The 17,391-nt window shown below is 39.4% G+C and overlaps 1 pseudogene; it reads left to right on the top strand.

Moving 5' to 3' along the window:
- The first annotated feature begins 2,010 nt into the window (after window positions 1–2,010).
- LOC114505230 lies at window positions 2,011–3,929 on the top strand (annotated as a pseudogene).
- The last annotated feature ends 13,462 nt before the right edge of the window (window positions 3,930–17,391 follow it).

The raw sequence follows: 17,391 nt of genomic DNA, 5'->3' as shown, positions 1-17,391 counted from the left end.
ACACAACTATCAACAACTGAAGTTAAAAAAACAAAAACCCTGCACCTAAGCAAACAAATAGAACAGGAACAGAATTACAGAAATGGAGATCACATGGAAGGTTTTCAGTAGAGAGGGGGAAGGGAAGAGTGAGGGGGAGGCACAGGGAATAAGGAGCATAATTGGTAGGCATAAAGTAGAAGGGGAGAGGTTAAGAATGGTATAAGAAACTGAGAAGTCAAAGAACTTATAGGTACAACCCATGGACATGAACTAAGGAGGGATACTGGAGGGTTAGGGTGCAGGGTGAATGGGGGATAAGGGGGGGAAATTGGGGAAACTGTAATAGCATAATCAATAAAATATAGTTAAAAAAGAAAGATCACTATATCTGCTATTAGCATACCATTGAAAGAAGGTGTGACATGCAGACAGACCAGTTCAGAGTAATAATGATAAGTATACTATGGAAAGGTCGGATGGAGATGTGAGTTACTTAGTGATTACATTGACATGAGTCAATAAATGGGTGGATGTGGAGAACAAAAGAAAAGAATATACTGATGATGCCAAACATATTTCTGGCTTGAGCAGCTAGTGAATAATAAGTTAGAGAAGTTAAAGGATTAGCATAAATGAGGAAGGAAATGGAAAAGTTAATTCAAGTTTTTTAATATGTTGAGTTTGAATTTACTCATTGGAGTAAACTGAGATTTCCAATGGACATGTCTAGTAGGCAATAGTAAATATGCACTTCCAGCTCAGGCTATTTGGGCTGATAATCTATCTTTTGAAATTGCACTTACATTCATGGACATTGAAGCCATGGGCATGGATGAGTTAACCCAGGGGAAGTGAGTGGAATGACAAAAGAGGAGTTTTGAAAACAGAACCCAGGGAAACAATGCCATTCAAAGGTATGGGTGAATAGGAGAAACCTTCAAAGGATTCTGAAAAAGAATAACCCCAAAGGTAAGGGGGAAAAACAGAAAAGAATAATGTGATGGACATCAAGAAAGAAGAAAGTTTGGAGTAGAAAGGAGAGGCCAACTGTAATTTCAAATAATGCAGAAAATAAAGTCAGGTAGTGATTGAGATGTGTAAATTGAATTTGACAATTAAGAGAGGACCTTAAAGTAACTTCAGGTATATTGCAACAAGTTGTAACATGTTGAGGAGATCCCACTGTAGTCAGATAATGGAAAGCATAGTATCATAGCTGGAGAAGACTTTTTGGAGAATTTTTTGTTTGTTTGTTTTTAGTAGAATAAGGTTTGGCTATCATTAAATACTGAACTAGGAAGTGGAATAATTAATGGAGGATTTGAAAAAGAAGAAAACTAGTGAACATCTGAGGGTATAAGTGAAAGGGTGAGATCCAAATCACAGATAGAAGGGAAGAAATAATGGGTCTATGTGTTGGTGTATTTGTCACTACCTCAAGGCAGAAAGTTTGGGGCTCTCCCTTTCCCAAATGGCCTCTATTATCTCGCTGATAGAGGAAGCAAAGCAACCTTCTGTAAGAGTAGGGGGTAAATGGGGTAGAGAAGGAGTCTGAAAAAAGAGGTTAAAGTTTGTAATAAGCATAGAGATGGGGAATGTTACTGACTAAGGTGATAAGGAGAGACTTCTGGGTAGTTGTAGGTCCATTCACTAAAGACCAAGCTTTGATAGGTATCCCTATGTGGTTATGTGATTATTTCTTTCTAAGAATCAACAGCTTGGACATCAGAGGAGAAATATGATGGCCTTAAGTACAACTTTGTTCAATGTGTACAATTTGGTGACTGCTGGGGAACAATGAAGTCTCATAGCCCAACCTGTTTTATGACCATTAAAAATGATATGGTTCACCTCATGCATTTACACTGGGCTCTAGGTGAGCAGCTCAAGCTCCTGTCATTGCCATCTCTCCACCACTGTGGCTTCCACAGATTTCACTGTTGCCGAAGCCACCTTCAGTGACTTGTCGCACCTGATTCTCTCTTCTTTCCTTCTCTCCTCTTCTTGCCAACCAAAATCAATGATGCCATGTCAGGATATTTGAGTGACTAAGACCATGGCCACAATTGAGGGTTTGGCGCACCTCAGTTTGGAGGGAGTAGGGTAAGGCCTCTATCAGGAAAGAAATTTGGAAACCTTGGGAAGAAACTAGTTAAAAAGAAGTGGAATGTTGATGATCTTCCCAAATTTGAGAAGAATTTTGATCAAGAACACCCTGATTTGGCTGGGCTCACAGTACAATAGGTGGAGACATACAAGAGAAGCAAGGAAATTACAGTGGAGGCCACGATTGTCCAAAGCCAGCTTTGAATTTTTATGAAGCATACTTCCCTACAAATGTCATGGGTGTAAGTACAAGACAATTTTACTAAACCCACCACTTATCAAGCTCAGGGATGGCCAGTTGCTGTAAGTGGATTTCATGTGGTTAGAGTAGCACAGACTGGATCTGGAACAACATTGTCTTATTTGCTGCTTGCTATTGTCCACACCATCAGCCATTCCTAGAGAGAGGTGAAGGGCCTATTTGCTTGGTGCTGGCACTAACTCAGGAACTGGTCCAACAGGTGCAGCAAGTAGCTGCTGAATACTATATAGCATGTCAGTTGAGTTCTACTTGCATTGATGGCAGTGCTCCAAAAAGACCACAAATACTTGAGTTGGAGAGAGGTGTGAAAATCTGTATTGCAACACCTGGAAGACTAATAGACTTTTTTTTAGAGTGTGGGAAAACAAATCTCAGAAGAACCACCTACTTCCCTTTGATGAAGCAGATAGTATGCTTGACATGGGCTGTGAACCCCAAATAAGGAAGATTGTGTATCAGATAAGACCTGACAGGCAAACCATAATGTAGAGTGCAACTTGGCCAAAAGAAGTAAGACAGGTTGCTGAGGATTTCCTGAAAGACTATATTCATATAAACATTGGTGCACTGGAACTGAGTGCAAACCACAACATTCTTCAGATTGTGGATGTGTGTCATGATATAGAAAAAGGTGGAAAACTTCATCATCTGATGGAAGAGATCATGAATAAGAAAGACAATAAAGCCATTGTCTTTGTTCAAACCAGTAGAAAATGTGATGAACTTACTAGAAAAATAAGGAGAGATGGGTGACCTTTCATGGGTATCCATGGTGACAAGAGTCAACAGGAATGTGACTGGGTTCTAAATGAATTCAAACATGGAAAAGCTCCTATTCTGATTGCTGCAGATATAGCCTCCAAAAGGCTAGATGTGGAAGATGCGAAATTTGTCATCAATTATGACTACTACCATATTTCCTCAGAAGATTATATTCATTGAATTGGAAGAACTGCTCATAGTACCAAAACAGGCACGGCATACACTTACTTTACACCTAATAATATAAAGCAAGTGAGAAACTTTATCTCTGTGCTTTGTGAAGCCAATCAAACAATTAATCCCAAATTGCTTCAGTTGGTTGAAGACAGAGGTTCAGTTCATTCCGGGGTAAAGAAGGCATGCAGGATGACCATCAAGACAAATACTCTGTGGGCAAAAGTGGTGGATTTAATACATTTATGGACAGAAAAAAGTGATGGCAGAAGTTTCTCTAGTCTGCTTAAGAGAGATTTGGGGGCAAAAACCCAGAATGGTGTTTACAGTGCTACAAATTACACCAATGGAAGCTTTGGAAGTAATTTTGTGTCTGCTGGTATAGAGACCAGTTTTAGAATGGGGACTTACCAGAATGATTATGATAGCACTCAGCAATATGGAAGTAATGATCCAAATATGCACAATGGCATGAACTAACAGGTATATGCACATTCTGCTACTGCAGCTGTGCCTATGATTACTTATCCATTGCCAACAGGATATTCTCAGTAAGACTTTAGAAGTATATGTAAATGTCTGTCTGTCATAACTGCTCTTTATATTGTGTGTTATCAGACAAGATAGTTATATAAGAAACAGGGGAAATACAGAAATGATTGTAGCGCATCAGTAATTATGGTGCACTTCTTTGCTATTTAAGTTGGTGCACTTCTTCTGCTATTAAGTTGCTATTTAAGTTTGCTATTTAAGTTGTACATTCCAGAAAAATTTTTAGGGGGATTTTTGTACTTGAAAATGCAAGCAGTGTTTCCATAAAAGTAAATGTACAGTGATTTGAAATACAATGGATGAAGGCAATATATGGTCTTTAAATAAAAAATATTTGAGGACTGAAAAAAATGATACGGTCCATTGTCTGTTCCTCTGTACTCAGCACATAACTAAACCATTTTGGGAGGTGCCAGCCACATTGCAGAGACCACATAGTGAAAGTAAAAATAATCCAACTTGGCCATATTGGGCATCTAGTCTGCAGGCTGTGTTTATCTGCTGCAGAATACACATTGTCACTGTTTATGACTACCTCAGCTAAGTCATCTGCATGTATGATCCCACTCATGAAAAGTTCAACAGTAATGTGAAGACTGAGAAAGGGAAACTTGTCAATGATGGGAAGCCCATCTCCATCTTCTAGGAGTGAGATATTGCCAACATCAAATGGAATCACTTGATGTGATTGGTGTTGAACATGTTGTGAAGTCCACATGCCTCTTTCTTCTCTTGGAGAAATCTGAAGCTCATGTGATGGTTAGAGGCTCATCATCACTTCCTCTTTCTGAAGATGCCCCTATGTTTGTAATGGAAGGGACCTTGAGAGATGTGATCACTGTCTCAAGATTATCAGCATTGATAATATACCACAAACTGTTTGGCATACTGGTCAAAGTTATTTATTCATGATAACATCAGGATAGTGGAAGCCACAATTGGATCATGGAGAGACTCATGATTACAATTCAAATAATTACTTTTACCATGAAAAATGTGGGTAGGCCCTCTGGAAAATGGTGACATGTTCGTTGTGATTATGCTCAGATCATCATCCCTGAAAACACTGATATCAGTAAGGCTATGGGGCAAGGTCATTTGTGGGTGAATGGGAATTTCATTAGAATAATTTTCTGTGTCTTTACAGCCAACATGTCTGTCATGAATCTGACCTTCAGTCTGGAGAAAACAAACATAGTAAATCAAGAAGGTGCTAAGTCAGGCATAAAACCACCCCTTGAAGGGGATTCTGGTCTACACACAGTACCAGATTGCATCCTGTGAGTTTAATAGTGACGTTTATTCCTCTATCTTTTTTTAATGCTGCAGTATTCACCGTTCTTTTTTATTTTAAAAGTATATTTTATTGACTATGTTATTACAGTTGTCCCATTTTTCCCCTTTTCCCCCCTCCACCTGGTACCCTCCTTTCCTCCAGCAATCCCACCACCTTGGTTCATGTCCATGGATCATACATACAAGTTTTTTGGCTTCTCCATTTCCTATACTATTCTTAACATCCCCCTGTCTATTTTGTACCTACCAATTATGCTTCTTACTCCCTGTACTTTTTCACCCATTCTCCCCCTCTCAGCTGATAACACTCCAAATGATCTCCATATCTACAATTCTGTTCCTGTTCTAGTTTTTGCTTAGTTAGTTTTTGTTTTTATTTTTTATATTCAGTTGTTGATAGTTGTGTTTGTTGTCATGTTAATATTCATAGTTTTGATATTCTATTCCTTAAATAAGTCCCTTCAACATTTCATATAATAATGGTTTGATGATGATGAACCCCTTTAGCTGTTTCTTATCTGGGAAGCACTTTACCTGCCCTTCCACTCTAAATAATAGCTTTGCTGGATAAAGTAATCTAAGTTATAGGTCCTTGCTTTTCATCATTCTGAATACTTCTTTCCAGCCCCTTCTTGCCTGCAAGATTTCTTTTTAGAAATCAGCTTATAGTCTAATGGGAACTCCTTTGTAGGTAACTCTCTCCTTTCCTCCTGCTGCTTTTAAGATTTTCTCTCTATCTTTAATCTTGGGTAACTTAATGATGATGTGCCTTGATGTGTTCCTCTTTGGGTCCAATTTCTTTGGAACACTCTGGGCTTCTTGGACTTCCTGAAGTCCCTTTCCTTGTCCAGATTAGGGAAGTTTTCCTTCATTATTTGTTCAAATAAGTCTTCAACTTCTTGCTCTTGTTCTTCTTCTGGCACCCCTATGATTCTGATGTTAGAGTACTTAAAGTTGTGAAAGAGTTTCCTAAGCCTCTCCTCATTTTTTTGAATTCTTATTTCTTCATTCTGTTCCAGCTGGGCATTTATTTCTTCCCTTTTTTTCCCAAATCATTGATTTGAAACCTGGTTTCCTTCCCTTCACTGTTGCTTCCCTGTATATTTGCTTTATTTCACTTTGGGTAGCCTTCATTTCTTCCTTCATTTTGTGACCAAGCTCAATCAGTTCTGTGAGCATCCTGATTACCAGTGTTTTGAACTCCATATCAAGTATGTTGGCAATCTCCTCATCACTTAGCTCTTTTTCTGGAGTTTTGATCTGTTTCTTCATTTGGGCCATATTTCTTTGCCTCAGTGTACCAGTCTGGGTGAATGTTTATTTAACTCCTTGGTTGTCAGAGTTCGATGCAGTCTGATTTTCTGGCACTTGTGGTTGTACATTGGTTTTAGATTGGTTGTTATCCTTCTCCTGTTTGTGTGAGGAAGGTAAGCATTTCTACTTATGTCTCCACCTTGGCTGGAATTCTCTATTTATTTATTTTTAGACAGAGGAGACAGAGGGAGAATGAAAGGGAGAGAAACATGAATGTGTAGTTGCCTCTTGCATGCCCTCCACTGGGTACCTGCCCAGCAACCCACGGATGTGCCCTGACCAGGAATTGAACCTGTGGCCCCTTCGCTCACAGGCTAGCAGTCAATCCACTGAGCCACACCAGCCAGGGCTGGGCAATATTTCTTTTTCACTTCATTTTGGCAGCCTCCCTGTGTTTGTTTCTGTGTATTAGGTAGAGCTGCTTTGATTCTCTATCTTAGAGAACATGTTACATTGTATTGGGCAGAGCCTTAGGTAATCACTAGGGTGGAGCAACCTGGTTTGCCAATTTGTGGCTCCATGTGGGGATGATGCGTTGGAGAGGGAACAATGGCACTTCTGGGTTTCTGAAGGCTTGCCCAGCACTCACCATTTCTAGTCACTTCATTTGCTGCCCATATGTGACTGGTGCCCCTCTAGCTGATTCCCTGGTGGTGATTCCCAGTGTGGGTGGGTTTGCATATGTTCTAAGTCCATGTGGGCCCTTTAAATGGACTCTCCTGAGAAACTAGCAGTTTATCCCATGACCCCAACCCCCACTAGTTTTTGTAGCCAGAAGTTATGAGGCTTACTTTTCCTGGTACTGGAACCCTGGACTGCATGGTCTGGACCAGGGCTGAGATTGCTCTCTCCCAAGGTATCCCTCCTGATTTTTATTCACCACATGTGAATATGGGACCATGAATTCCACCACCACCACTGCCACCTCTCCATGCCCTACTACATTCTTGTGCCCTGGCTCCCCATCTCTGCCCCTCCTACCTCTGTGGATGAATATGGCTTCTTTAAATCCTTGGTTGTTGGACTTCCATACAGTTTTATTTTCTGGCACTTCTGGGTGTTTTTGTTTTGAGGTTAGTTGTGATTCTTCCTGTAGTTGTGCAAGGAGGTGAAGCATGTCTGCCTATGTCTCCATCTCAACCACAAGTCCCTCTATCTTTTATGAATGGTCATCATTGACCTCAATGATCATGTTGTCAGGCTCATTTACTGGTATGACAATAAACCACCACACTGTGGACTTCATAGTTCACATGGTCTTTAATGAGTAGGATCCTTGAACCACTATTCCCAAAAATTACATAAGACAGAGAGAAATAGGCCCTCAGTTTGGGGACATCCTATCTTAAATATACTGCTCAACATGATTCCCATCCCAGGTTCCCTAGAAGAAAGATACCATCAACACAGTACACTAAACCCAGCAAGGAAAAAAAAAGGAGGTGGTTTGCTATAAGCAAAACTTTGAAGCCAACTGCCAACTAAAGGGTAGGCTATACATGTCTCTTTACCTACTAGAACAGTGGTCCCCAAACTTTTTGGTACCAGGGACCAGTTTTGTGCAAGACAATTTTTCCATGGACTGTAGAGGTGATGGTTTGGGGATGGTCTCTGTGTAGGCAAATCTCTCTGCAGATTCTCATAAAGAGAACACAAACTATAACCCTCACACATGCAGTTCACAGTAGGGTTCCTGCTCGTGTGAGAATCTAATGCTGCTGCTGATCTGACAGGAGGCAGAGCTCAGGTGGTAATGCAAGCAATGGGGAGTGGCTATAAAAACAAATGAAACTTCGCTCACTCACCCACCCTCCGCTCACCTTCAGCTGTACAGCCTGGTTCCTAACAGGCCATTGACTGGTGTCAGTCCATGGCCCAGGGGTTAGGGACCCCTGTGATAGAACCCCTGGAGGCTATGATACCATCATTAGTGTAACCATTTAACCCAGGAGTCCATGATATTTGCCACAAGATGCAAAACCACGATACACTAACCTAGTTAATAGAGGCAACTTGCCTATTCAGGCAGAGGAAGGATATTTCCCATGTGGACTCTCTGTGTGATAGGGGAAGCAGGGGGCTTCCTATGGGCTCCAAGGGTGATCTTGGGGTCTGAGAACCCTCAGGCCATATTTCTGTCTATGCTTTAGTTGTGCACCCTTTAAGAGAAGACCTCAGTATGACTTGAGAATAGCTGTTCCTCAGCCCCTCACCACACATTGTCTGTGTGGGAAGTCTATAGCCAAGTACAGAAACTTTCCCAAGATGGATTTTAGGGAACCCTGTAAATTTAAAATAGAAATATGGGTCTCACATAGAGGTTTTGGCATTAATCACCCTGATCATGTGTTCTGTGAGTCATGGTGAAAGTCCTTAAGTTCTCAAATAACACCCCTCTCTCACCTTTTTTGGGGAAAGCTTTTAAAAAACATACAGCTAAAACAAGAAGGAGGTAAATGTGAGTGCTTGAAACTTGGGAGAGTGCCAGAAAATATACATTTGTGTTAATGAGGTTAAAACTGCCACTCTGGGAATGGCTAGCTTAGAGCGTGCTGGCTGGATTACTCTCTCTGTTCACTGTGAGGACTGAGGCTAGGGAGCGTTTGTCAAATCCAAGAAAGCATAGCACCATAAGTTTGCTCATATTTGTCTCTTCAGGATAAAGCTGGATATTTGCTGAGCACTAGCTTGGTGCATAGAAAGAAGTATATAGCCCTGGCTGGCATAGCTCAGTGGATTGAGCACGGGGTGCGAACCAAAGTGTCGCAGGTTCGATTCCCAGCCAGGGTACATGCTTGGGTTGCAGGCCATAACCCCCAGCAACCACACATTGATGTTTCTCTGTCTCTCTCTCTCTGTCTCTCTCTCTCTGTCTCTCTCTCTCTCTCTCTCTCTCTCTCTAAAAGTGAATAAATAAATTTTAAAAAGTTACTTAAAAAAAAAGAAAGAAGTATATAATTGGGTACATCTCTTAGGGAAGAAGACAAGACCTGGGTAAACCATGGATTTATGCTTGTCTAAACTTCAATTATCTTTGGGCCTTTAGCACTGTGAAATGAGGGAGCCTGTGAGAGGGGATAGAAAGAAGGGAGTAGAGATCATATGTTGTTAATTAGGAAAGAAGGAATGAGAAGAATGCTATGCTTTAGCTTGAGCTCTCCTTGTAGGTTGATTACAAACCACATGTAAAGTCAAAGATTTTCAAAGTCATCCTTCTGTCCACTGGAGCAGCTCCAACTCTATGGTAAAGAAGCAGATGGAAGGAGCAGGATGTTTCAGGCTTTGAGTTTCAAAGGGCCAGAAAAAGGTGAAGATCTGGTCTTTTGGTCTCCAGAACACTGAAGATTGAAGGATTTTTGGCACTTTGGGGCTGTATTTCTCAACCTGAGTTGGTAGTCTGTTTTTTTCAGAAGTGACTATGGGGGAGGAGCAAAATCAGGTTAGGTAGGCCCTGTGAGGATAGAGTATGAGCTTTCTCAGGTATAGGGATAGGCATAAATGTCTATTCCTAGGTCTGCTGAAAATTCTTGTGTAGTTTTTAGAGACTTTATTTATTTATTTATTTTTAGAGAGAGGGGAAGGGAAAAAGAGAGGGAGAGGAACATCAATGTGTGGTTGCCTCTCACATGCCCCCTACTGGGGACCTGGTCTGCAACCCAGGCATGTGCCCTGACTGGGTATCGAACCAGTGACACTTTGGTTCACAGGCCTGCCTTCAATCCACTGAACAACACTAGCCAGGGAAAATTGTATATTTGATAGAAACTGTCACTCAAGACTCCCAAATGGGACAACTGAAAGTGTCCCAACAGAGAGGTGTCTTCCCTATATTGAAGGCTGCAAGATACCTAGATCTCCTCTGAATAGACAGAAGCATGAAGCTGCTTGACTGACTTTGCCTTTGCCTGAGGAAATTATAAGGAATTTTAATGACTTCATGAATAAAGTCTCGAGAGGCTTTGGGTAGCCAGTATAAACAGGAGACATTTCAGTAAACTGGATTTGTTTCTGAAATCATGAAACAGGTCAACATAGGCTGGTGTTTAGCTCTGTTCTATGGCATTGGAAGTGGGAATGCAAGGAGATGCTGCCTCAGATTTCATCCTGTAATCAGTGGCCAGTCTGTCATTTTGTATATGTAGTTTAAATTTGTATATATGTGTATTGTTTGTTTGTTTGTTTATACAAAGTTGTCTCCATTCTCTGGGAGGATGGGGACTGAAAGAGGGTCTGGCATCCATGAATGGAATCACTGAGTCAAAAAATATCTCCTTCAAACCTAGTACAATATTTCTGAAAGGTACAGGCATTGGACTATATGGTCTTAAACTTACGCTTCAAACGATTCTTTGCATAAGAAGCAGAAAGGTCACCAGGAGCTTCTGTTCTCCATTAGCCGACCAAGTCTCTAGAGTCTATACCATTTTATTTCACTCTCATTTCCACCTTATAATGTTCAAAGAAATTGACACTTGAAGTTAGCCCCGAATTCCAACTTGGGCTTTGCCACCAGCTAGCTCTATAAACTAAATGAGATTAGCCACTAATGATCACTAGCCTTAAACACTACTACAGTAAATGGCTTCCACCCCATATACACAGTACTCTTTGTGCCCTGAGTCCATGTAAAATAGAAAAAGTATATCGAATAATACCTAGTCTGCCTTCTTTACAAGAATGTCTCAAAGATAAAATGAGAGGATAGCTATTCTATTCCATGAACATTCATTTATTGAGTGGTATGGGTAAGGCATTGTTCTAGGGTTTGAGTATTCAAAAATAATTAAGATGGGTTTCTTCACTCCAGGAAATTATCTGAATATGAAACTGCCTTGAAAAACATAAAGCATTATACAAATGCAATATAGTTTTATTGCATGTACAGCAAAGGGAAACTAATAGTCATAGGTACAGAATAAACTAGGGTAAAAATCCCATGTAGCTTTAAAACTTGGCAGCCAGCTATTGCCTATTGCCAATTGCCATTGAGAATGAAAGGAGAGGAAACAGGCAATAATTTCAAATGTGACCATAATGTAATGTGGCTGCTGCTTTTTCACAAGTGTATTATGACATGCACATCCAAAGGAGTGGTGTCCCCTTCAGACTAGCACCTTGGGAGGCTCAATCCCTGTAATTTATTGCAATGATGTTTCCATTGCTCAAAATGTTATTTTGGAACTCATCTTTACTGATTGAGTTTAGAGCCTCTGGCACATTCTTTTGAATATCCTCAGTAGTGACAAATCTTTGTTCTTTGAGGGTGGATTTGATTTTAGCAAACAGCCAAAAGTCACTCAGAGCCAAATTTAGAAAATAAGGTGAGTGATCAAGCTCAGTAATAGAGTTTTTAATTTTAAAAAAACCCACTCCCTCTCTTCTCCATTTCTTTCCCTACCCTACTTCACTTTACCTGCCCCTCTCTCCAGCCCTCCCTTCCAACTATGACCATGAACAATTAAGACCACTTTTCTTGTGCGGTTCACAACCTAATACAGAAAGGTTAAAAGGCTACTGATAAGGTCACAAGTTTAGGTTAAGAGGTGAGCCAGGATTAGATCCTATGTTTCCTGCAGATCACAGCATGAGAAACTTCAGCTAACAAAGTAAATTTATGATGACAAAAGGCCTAATTAATGGAAATAGATGAACAAAGGGACATGAGCTCTTCATCCCTAAAGGTCTTTCCAAATACCTCACAGAGGACATAAGAACTGTGTTTCTTGATTGCATTAGAAATGTTCTCTCATTCAGTACCTCCTTGTCCAACTGGGACTAGATTAACTCCAACTGGGGATAAACCACCATTTCTAAAAAGTGATTTTCCAAACATGGCATAATTAGAAGGAGGTAAGAATGCTCTAATTCCTTACTAATTCTGGAAACAACACAATAACAACAAGACTATAGAACTATAGAAGAGCCAGGGCTGTCCCTCAGTAAGATTGTGAAGACAAGAAAATATGCATCCTTAGCAACCACTCTTCCAAATTTGAACTTTTCCCCCTTTACCACCTTCTCCCTATTCTCCAGTTAGGGAAAAGTATGTCCAATAAGTGCATTCATGCTAATGGGTAATACACACCATCTACATTTTGGAAGAGAGCATTGAAGCTATGATTATTCCAAAGGAAAGAAGACCAGATTAATATATGCTTTAAAATTTTTTATTATTGTTCAAGTACAATTTTCTGCCTTTTCCCCCCACCCAAGGCATTCCCACCTCTCTCTCCTAATTCCACCCCCTGTTTGGTTTTCTTCATGTGTCCTTTATAAATGTTCCTGAAAACCCTTCACCCTTTCCCCCCCATTATTACCTACCATCTCTCCTCTGGTTACTGACATTTTGTTCTTAATTTCAGTGTCTCTGGAATATTTGCCTTGCTTGTTTGTTTTGTTGATTATGTTCCACTTAAAAGTGAGATCATATGGTATTTGTTTCTCATGGCCTAGCTTATTTCACTTAGCATAATGTTCTCAAGATTCATCCATGCTGTCACAATGGGTAGGAGCTACTTCTTTCTTTCTGCTGCATAGTATTACATCATGTAAATGTATCACAGTTTTTTGATATATCCATTTACTGATGGCCACTTAGGTTGCTTCCAGCACTTGGGTATTGGAAATTATGCTGCTATGAACATTGGGGTGCGTAGGTACTTTTGGATTGGTGTTTCAGGATTCCTAGAGTATAATCCCAGAAGTGCAATTGCCAGGTCAAAAGGCAGTTACATATTTAGTTTCTGAGAAAATTCCATACTGTTTTTCATAGGAGCTGCACCAGTCTGCATGGCATCAACAGGGCACCAGGGTTCCCTTCTTTCCACATTCTCTCTAACACTTGTTTGTTGATTCATTTATGATGGCCATTCTGACCAGTGTGAAGTGGTATCTCATTGTGGCTTTAATTTGCATCTCTGATTGCTAGTGATTCTCAGCATCTTGTCATATGTTTCTGGACCCTTTGTACGTCCTCCTTAGAGAAGTGTCTATTCAAGTCTTTTGCCCATTTTTAATGGGGTTTTTTGTCTCCCTAGAGTGGAGTAATGTGAGTTCTTTATATATTTTGGAGATCAAAACCTTGTGAGTTATTATTGGCAAATGTTTTCCCATACAGTTGGTTTTCTTTTTATTTTAGTGCCGTTCTCCTTAACTATGCAGAAGATTTTATTTAGATGAGGTCCCACTTGTTTCTTCCTTTCTTTATGTCCCTTGATCTAGGGGACATATTAGTGAAAATATTCCTGTGTGGAATATATGAGATTTTCCTGCCTATGTTCTCTTCTAGGATTTTTATGATGTCACAAGTTATATTCAGTCTTTTACCCACATGGAATTTATTTTTCTGCATGGTGTAAGTTGGCGATCAAGTTTCATTTTTTGTATGTAGCTGTCCACCTCTCCCAACACCATTTGTTAAAGAGGATATTTTTACTCCTTTTTATGCTGCTGCCCCCTTTGTCAAATATTAATTGACCATAGAGACCTGAGTTTACTTCTGAGTTGTCTAATCTGCTCCATTGTTCTACATGTCTGTTCTTATGCCAATACCAGGCTATTTTGATTACAGTGGAGTTGTAATAAAGTTTGAAATTGGGTATTGTGATTCCTCCTACTTTGTTCTTCTTTCTCAAAATTGCTGCAGCTCTTCGGGGTCATTCATGGTTCCATATAAATTTTTGAAGTGTTTCTTCTATGTCTCTGAAATATGTCATTGGTACTTTAATAGGTATTGCATTGAATCTATAAATTGCTTTGGGTAGTATGGACATTTTGATGATGTTAAGTCTTCCAATCCATGAACATGACATATGATTCCATTTATTTGTGTCTTCCTTAATTTCTTTCTTCACTGATGTGTAGTTTTTTTAGTACAGGTCTTTTACTCCTAGGTATTTCATTTTTCTTATGCTATACCAAATGTGATTTTACTTCCTGATTCCTTTTTCTGATATATCATTGTTGGTGTACAAAAATGCCTTTGATTTCTGAATATTGAATCTGTATCCTGAGGTTCTGCCATATTCATTTCTTACAACAAGTAATTTTATTGTGAAGTCTATAGGATTTTCTATGTACACTGCCATGTCATGTGCAAACACAAACGGTTTTGTTTTGTGAGGAATGCTCTTTCTATTCCCACCTTGCTGAATTTCTTAATCATAAATGGGGGCTGTACCTTATCAAATGCTTTTTCTGCATCTATTGATATGATCATATGATTTTTAACTTTCCTTTTGTTTATGTGATATATTACATTTATTAATTTGTGAATATTGTACCATCCTTGAATCCCTGGGATAAATCCCACTTGGCCATGGTGTATGATCTTTTTAATGTATTGTTGGATGTGGTTTGCCAATATTTTGTTGAAGATTTTATCGTTTATGTTCATCAGCAACATTCCTCTGTAATTTTCTTTGTTGTGTCTTTATCTGGTTTTGGAATTAGGATGATGTTCACTTCCTAAAATAAGTTTGAGAGTCTTCTGTCTTCTTGGATTTTTTGGAATAATCTGTGAAGGATAGGGGTTAGCTCTTCCTTAAATGTTTTGCAAAATTCTCCTGTGAAACCATGTGGTTTAGGGCTTTTGAGTGCTGGGAGTCTTTTGATTACTGCTTCTATTTTATCAGCTGTAATTGGTTTGTTCAGGCTTTCTGCTTCTTCCTCATTGAGGTTTGAAAGATTATACTTTTCTAGAAATGTGTCCCTTTCTCTTAGGTTTTCATATATCTTGGCATGTAGTTCTTAGTAGTAATTTCTTATAATGCTTTGTATTTCTTTTTCTAATTTTTATTTTTTAAATTTACTTTAATTGTTGTTCAAGTACAATTTTCTATCTCTTACTCCCATCCCAGCCCACCCACCGAGCTGTCCCCACCTTCCTCCTATTTCCACTCACCCCTAGTTTTTTGTCTATGTGTCCTTTAAACTTGTTCCAGTAAACCCTTCCCCTTTTCCCCTGAAATTCCCTTGAAATTCCCTCCCATCTCCTCTCTGGACACTGTCAGACTGTTCTCTATTTCAGTGTCTTTGGTTATGTTTTGCTTGTTTCTTTGTTTTGTTGTTTAGGTTCCTGTTAAAGGTGAGATTGTATGGTATTTGTCTTTCACTGCCTGGCTTATTTCGCTTAGCAAAATGCTTTCCAGCACTGTCCAAGCTGTTGCAAAGGGTAGGAGCTCCTTCTTTCTTTCTGCTGCATAGAATTCCACTGTGTAAATGTGCCATAGTTTTTTTTGATCCATTCATTTACAGATGGGCACCTAGGTTGCTTCCAGCATTTAGCTATTGGAAATTGTGCTGCTATGAACATTAAGGTGGAAAGGTTCTTTTGGACTGGTGTTTCAGGGTTCTTAGGATAAAGTCCCAGCAGTGGAATTGCTGTGTCAAAAGGCAGATCCATTTTTAGTTTTCGGAGGAAGTTCCATAGTGGTTGTACCAGCCTGAGTCCCACCAACAGTGCACTAGGGTCCCCTTTTCTCCACAATCTCTCCAACACTTGTTGTTTGTTGCTTTGTTTATGATGGCCATTCTGATTGCTGCAAAGTGGTATCTCATTGTGGTTTTAATTTGCATCTCTATGATAGCTTGCAATATGGAACATCTTTTCATGTGTCTCTGGATCCTCTGTATGCCCTCCTTGGAGAAGTGTCTGTTCGACTCCTTTGTTGATTTCTTAATTGGGTTACTTGTCTTCTTAGAGTGGAGTCATGTAAGTTCTTTATATATTTTGGAAATTAAACCCTTGTCTGAGGTATCACTGGCAAATATGTTTACCCATACACTTGGTTCTCTTTTTATTTTAATACTGTTTTCTTTAGCCATGCAGAAGCTTTTTATTTTGATGAAGTCCCATTTGTTTATTCTTTCCTTTATGTCCCTTGCTCTAGGGGACAAGTCAGTAAAAATGTTGCTGCATGAAATATCTGAGATTTTCCTGCCTATGTTCTCCTCTGAAACTTTAATGGGGTCATGGCTTATATTTAAATCTTTTATCCACCTTGAATTTATATTTGTATATGGTGTAAGTTGGTGCTCGAATTTCATTTCTTGGCATGTAGCTGTCCAGTTCTCCCAACACCATTTGTTGAAGAGGCTATTGTTACTCCATTTTATGTTGCTGCCTCCTTTGTCAAATATTAATTGACCATAGAGACTAGTGTTTATTTCTGAGCTCTCTGTTCTGTTCCATTGGCTCATGTGCCTGTTTTTATGCCAGTAGCAGGCTGTTTTGATTACAGTGGCCTTGTAATACACTTTAGTATCAGGTATTGTGATCCCTCCTACTTTACTCTTCTTCTTTCTCAAAATTGCAGCAGCTATTTGAGGTCATTTATGGTTCCATATGAATTTTTAAAGTGTTTGTTTTACGTCTGTGAAATAAGCCATTGGTACTTTAATAGGTATTGCACTGAATCTATAAATTGCTTTGGGTAGTATGGACATTTTGAAGATGTTAATTCTTCCGATCCATGAACACGGTGTATGTTCCCATTTGTTTGTGCCTTTTTTGATTTCTTTCTTCAGTGTTGTGTAGTTTTCTGCATACACGTCTTTTACCTCCTTGGTTAAATTTATTCCTAGGTATTTTATTTTTCTTTTTGATATATCAAGTGGCTTTTTTTTTCCATGATTGCTACTTCTTCTGTGTTATTGTTGGTGTGCAAAAATGCCTTTGATTTCTGGATATTGACTTTGTATCCTGCTGTTTTGCCAAATTCATTTATTAGGTCAAGCAGTTTTTTGGCGAAGTCTATAGGATTTTCTATGTACACTATCATGTCATCTGCAAACAATGACAGTTTTGTTTCCTTTTTTCTGATTTGTATGCCTTTTATTTCCTTTTCTTGTCTGATCACTGTGGCTAAACCTTCCAATACTATATTGAATAGAAGTGGTAAAAGTGCACCACCTTGTCTTGTTCCTGGTCTTAATGGAAAAGA

This window comes from Phyllostomus discolor, chromosome X (genome assembly GCF_004126475.2).
Source record: "Phyllostomus discolor isolate MPI-MPIP mPhyDis1 chromosome X, mPhyDis1.pri.v3, whole genome shotgun sequence".
In the NCBI taxonomy this organism is placed as follows: domain Eukaryota; kingdom Metazoa; phylum Chordata; class Mammalia; order Chiroptera; family Phyllostomidae; genus Phyllostomus; species Phyllostomus discolor.
Note: the sequence above shows the minus strand (reverse complement) of the source record. Positions and strands in the feature narration are given on the sequence as shown.